This window comes from Haemaphysalis longicornis, unplaced genomic scaffold, assembly GCF_048455015.1.
Source record: "Haemaphysalis longicornis isolate Haplotype H1 unplaced genomic scaffold, Haemaphysalis longicornis Haplotype H1 scaffold_10, whole genome shotgun sequence".
Classification (NCBI taxonomy): domain Eukaryota; kingdom Metazoa; phylum Arthropoda; class Arachnida; order Ixodida; family Ixodidae; genus Haemaphysalis; species Haemaphysalis longicornis.
The window spans coordinates 102,485,156-102,491,106 of record NW_027526204.1 but is presented as its reverse complement, the minus strand read 5'-3'; positions in this window follow the sequence as shown (position 1 = coordinate 102,491,106).

The following is a 5,951-nucleotide window of genomic DNA, read 5'->3' as shown; positions in this document are numbered from 1 at the left end:
GCGGCCGCCGCGGCCGGGAACCGAACCCGCGACCTCGTGCTCAGCAGCGCAACGCCTTAGCCACTAAGCCACCGCGGCGGGTGTTAGTGACATAACGATGCAAATGTGCGGCCAGAATTGGCAAATGCAGCCGATGTTAGCCGGCACGGCGAAGAAAAATTTCGAATTACCCAAATTTGCTCAGTGCAACTGTTTGCATTAAACATCTTTAAAATAGATTGGAAAGATAATGGACCAACCAGAATTTTGACATTTTTTTAAATTGGCCGAAAGTTTCAATTGTCCGAAATTTAACTATGTTTTTGTTTTTGAAACTGAATTTTTGTTTACTTGTTGGGCATTTTAAAAGAACTCGAAGAATCCTCCTCAGTGTGTTTAATTCTGAGTCTGAGGTTCATTACAACCGCCACCACAAATTTGAATGTGGAGGGGCAACATGGGCGCTCCCCAATCTCTGTCCCTCTGAAGGAGCGGGAAAAAACAGCAACCCGAGCCCAATGTCGTAACCATATGTTTATAATATGGAGCAGTGTAAGGTCAAAGCATACTGCTGCAGTCTCCAAGACTTCCAGTTTTTTTTTTAAAAATGAAGAAAGCTCACACTAACGTGTAAGACTTGAAGGTAGCGAAGCTGCACAATACCTTCGTGACCAATACAAAGGTTTAAGTCCACGATTGCTGCCGATTTGGTCCTTCTTCTCTGCCGCAAAGACATTTACGCCATCATTGTTGCCATAAGTGTGAGCTTCTTTCTCTTTTTTTTTTGTAAATGATAGCCATTGGACTTCACCTTGGAAAGGCATAAGCTAGGACGTGTCTTCCTCGTTCCGGGCAAGTACTGTCACGATTACGAAAAACGCTGCAGTTTTTTTTTTTACCAATCTTGGATAATCGCCTAAAGTGGGTATGCTTGGCTTGAAAAACGTCCGCAGGGGACGCTGGGCGGTCGTTGTGAGGCTCGCAGACACGAGCGCTAGGCATTTTCTTGGTTATGTTAACTGCCAGACGGTCACCGTGAGGACCACGCTCACGTGCGCGAGCTCGGCAATTTCTTCGCATTTTTAACTGCGGACACAAAAAATTACCATTTCCTTAACAGCTTCGCTGTTAAAAACAAGACATGTTCGTCTAGCGGTGGCGTCTCCAAGCGCATCGGTGATCAACCTAAAGGGCGCCTCTATCCCGCAGAGAAAGCTCGAGCGCATGCTGCTGCCCCACGCGTTCGTGCTCTTGCGATATCAGTTGAGGTTTTGCAAGTTTTCGATGTTGGGTCGGTCTCGACGCCCAGTCAGCTCGCAGAGACCATTGCCCTTTGAAACGACAGCCGTGTCCACTGCATCGGATTCGGGGTTGCTTATTTGCTTTGGAGACTTGTTTACTAAACAAAACCTGGTTGATTTAAATTTAATGAATGGGTCACATTTATTTACGAAAATGTCTGAGGTACAGGTGTGGTTTAGGGGAAAAAGAAAATAAAAACCTAGTAGTACAGTCGCTATAGATATATGTCGCCTGCCAAAGAACCGTTTACAGAGCGTATATCTGTCGTCTGACCGGGTTGTTTCTGAGTGCTTGTGATCCTTTTTATTGTTAATATTTGTATTGGTGTACACTTTTTGAAATAAATTTGTCAGAGAACTGTTTTTTTTTCTGTCATAGTGCAAAACAAGAAACGTGTATGTAACCGTGCGACTGACTGTCCCTTTGGTCAACAAGGTTTTTCTGTTTTTTTCCTGTGTACTTTTATGCCCCGTGTACAACAATTTTTTTTTCTCGTCTGAGAGGACTTTTTTATAAGGTATTAGTGTTTCTTGGTGGTGTTTCTTGGTGTTTTCCAGGTTTATTCGCGATTATCTCTGCGTACAGTACTGCTCTTTTCGTTTTTACGGAGTCAGTGAAGGCGCTTTGATGGAATGTGTTCGTTGGTTGTTTTCCAATGGTGTCAATACAGGGGAATCCGCCTCGTCAAGCTACTTCACAGAGTAGCTTTTTACGGCTGCTCCATCCTTTTGTTGAAAAGAAAAATAAACATTGGAGTTGATTTGATTTGATTTGATACTGACGTATGGGGCAGAAACTTGGGGTTTCACTAGACGACTTCAATGAAAACTTAGGTCGGCACAACGGGCTATGAATAGGAGAATGCTAGGGGTCACGCTGAAGTATAGCAGAGAAAGCAGCCGCGTTGATCAGGGAACAGACTAGGGTGGAGGACATTCCTGGTAAAGTTAAGCGAAGGTGGTGGTAACACGCATTTATTTTATGTACAAGGGATATAAAGACGCCTTGTTACGCTTTCGCGAATTTTGGTGTCTAGGGGAGAGGGATTAGGTTTTTTTTAGGGATTAGGTTGGTACACAACTTTAACAAAACAGCGCGAAGCACGGGACAAAGGGAAGACGAAGACTACACAGCGCTTTTGTAGTCTTCGTCTTTCCTTTGTCCCGTGCTTCGCGCGGTTTTGTTAAAGTTGTGTACCAACTTGCACAACTACAAACCTTGCTGCGGAGGGATTAGGTAATGGGAGTTGGGGGAAAAAGTATGATACATCCAATGGGGTATAAAATTACAAGAAATGGTGAAAGCCAGAGTTTTCAGCGATGTTTCGTAGAGCTGTGAGCAGGGGCCGTTCTTCGCTCTGATTGGAACGACGTGGATAAAGCCAATCATTACGGCTGGGTGGGCTTGCCATCGATAAATTATTGAAGGTTGTGGTCGACAGTCGGCAAAGCGAGGGCAGTGCTACAGGATGTGTGCAAAGTCCTTATTGGTTGACCACCGTGAACACCCGGGATCATCTAGACTGCCGTATCTTGTAGCGCTAAAGTGTAGTATTCTTGCCGATCCTGTTCTAATCCAACGAAGCATAGTGTCCAATTTCCTGGGCTAATGTTGAGGAATGTCTGGACGCTTCACTCCTCGAGCCGCTCGTAGTTGCTACTTCCTTTCCACCTTGCGGCGGGTGTAGAATTCCGAGCTCGAAGTAGGTAGAGGTTCCTCCGCTGTGTTTTCACAGTTCTCATCCGTCTGCTCATCCTCAGATGCAGATGATGGAACCATGACAGAAGGAAGCTGAGGAGAATGTCCATGCTCAGAAGAGAAGGAGTAAGCCCGGGGTATGCAGCTTTTCCCAGTTGATGTGTCCCTTGTGGCTTGTTGCGCAAGTGCGTGGGCCTTGCCATTGCCTGAGATTCCCGTGGTACCCGGTATCCAGAAAAAGGCCATAAAACGTCCGCGGGTCCGTAGCGTGCTGACTCTTTGCCAGATATTTAAGATTACCTCGGAGGTTTCATCTGGTCGTTTTATACGGCTTAGGATGTCGATCGCGTCTGTAAGAATCACCCATTGTTCTTGCGTTTCTAGCCATTGAACAGCTAGCCGAATGGCTATCAGCTCGGCCATCTCAGGTGTCGTGTTGTTGAAAAGATGTATCTTACGCTTTTCATTGCATTCCGGACACACGAACACAGCCCCCGCCCGCCCAGTGACTGGGTCAACTGAGCCGTCAATGAAGACCCTGGAAGCCGTGTTACAATCCTCGTCTAGTCATTTAAGTGCCAAGGATACTTGGGCCAGTTTCCGTTGTTCGGCCCACCAGCCGGTGTGGTGTCCAGGGATTGGAGCACATCTGCTGTCCACGGTGCTTAAGGGAACTGCCTTATGGGTTCTTGCGGTTGCTGTTTCAGATGTTGCTTTATGATGCAAAGAAAATTGGCATGGGCGGGTCACATAATGCGTATGACGGACAACAGGTGGACCAGCCATTTAACAGATTGGCTTCCCATAAACCGTAAACCCAATAGGGGTGGGGAGAGGACAATATGGCGCGATGAGTAGCGGAAATTGGGGGGAAAGCATGGACTCAACTCGCACTCGATAGGCGTAGTTGGAGATCTTTGGGAGAGGCTTTTGTACTGCAGTGGACACATCCAGGATGATGATGATGATCATGAACATAATATTCGTTTAGGGCACATAGGTACCCAGTGCTGTATTTTATATATACACCCGAGGATGTGGGATAGTTGAGATTTAATCCTATTACATAATCTGGACTTGACAAAGATGCAAAAAACTATACCATAGAATTCGAACTCGGGAACTCCTTCAAGCAAAAAACGTTGCAAATTTATTTGATGGCCTCCAAACTCTGTTTTTTAGCTGTTTTGCTTGTAGTGTATTTGAGTTTGTTTAAAATGAAAGCCAAATGATTTTCCCGTAGCCAATGCGACAGGTTGAGCAAATAATCGTTGCTGACTTTTTGAGGGAGTGTTTTGTCCATCCTCAAAAAAAATGGTATTAGGCACACTCGATTAGACTAAAAGAACCTGTTAATGCAGTAATGTCCTTCACAATCGTAACATGACTTTTTTAATGTAACACTATTTATTTGCTTTGTATGCGCATTGCGTCGTTCTGTGTGTAAAGCAGAACATGGGTTAATATCCCGGCGAATAAACGTCAAACGCAGCTGCCGAACAATCCAAGCTGCCGCTTGAGATTGCGAGAGAATGCGGGCGAAGATAACCGTTTCATAGACGCCGATATCAGCTGGCTTAGAAAAAGCAACGTCATCAACGCGCCCTTCAAAACAGCCGGCGCAGCGAAACCTGACACATTCAAAGATATGTGATGAGAGCAAGAAAAGTGTCTGAGCGCCACTCCTTGACATCGTTTATTTTGCTGCTGAAGAAGAGCATCGTAACGAGCTAGCGCAGAGGCGAGCTGACTCGTCCAATCTTGCTGACGCTGTGACTTTCTTGTGCCATTTACGTCACTTCAACGCGACAGAAACTGGGTTAGCAGCCCTTGTGTCGCAATCAGGTGAACGCCGTCCTTGAGCCATTTGTGTCGCACACGGTAGATCATGATGTTAGCTAGAGGTAATGGGCTCATGTTTCTCTGTTATTGTAACACTCTCACGATTGGAACACTACTCAGTTATTGTAACACATCATTGTAACACAAAACATAGGACCCATTGGTCCTCATTTTCGCAGTGTGTTTCGTCGGATTGTTACAATAAACCTCTTTAAAAAAAGTTTCACCACCATTATTATTATGCCGTAATTTCAGTATAAGGACCGCAGAACGGGAACGGTCTAAGCAGGTATTTTATGTACATTTACCGCTCAACGTAATGACAATGAAATAATCAACTGTAAAGTAACAATGTGTTACATCAAACTAAACATGATTTTGCTTACGGAACAATATCCCTCAACAAAATCTTCAACACTTTTTCATCAACAAAATGGTCGAGGGAATTACCTCAGGCCGCTGGATCCGCAAATTATACCGTGTCGTATGGTGCCTATCACTACCAGCCGTGTACTATTGACATGCCATAATCATATCGGGTACGCATCATAAAATGACACAAGACATGATATAATTTGCGGAGGGGGCCTAAGGTATTGATTGATCGATTCTGGGGGTTTAACGCGGCGACGCTACGCAGGCGATGAGGCGCGCAGTAGTGGAGGGCTCCAGATTAATTTTGACCACCTGGGAATCTTTAACGTGCGCCGAAATCTTGTACACACGGCCGTTTCTGCTTTTCGCCTCCATCAGAAAAGCAGCCGCCGCGGCCGAGAATGGAACCCGCGCCCTCGTGCTCAGCAGCACAACGTCTTAGCCAATGAGCCACCGCGGCGGGTTACCAGCCTCAGGTAATTCCCTCAACAATTTTTTTCAGGGTTAAGTTGAAAATGTTCCCAAATCAAAACCCTCAACAGGACACTTGTTGAACCAAAACTTCAAGTTTAGCGACTGTCCTGTGTTTGTTTGCCTCGCTGTACCGTCCGTTCTTGCGCTGTGAAGATGAATCTTCGTTCGTATTGTCCGCCCACAGTAGGAGTAGCTGCAGCGCTCAAATCTGCTGAGTTTTCGCGCCACAGATAGCGCCACCCTGCGACGAAAAGGGCAGCGACCGGTAGACCCACAAGATA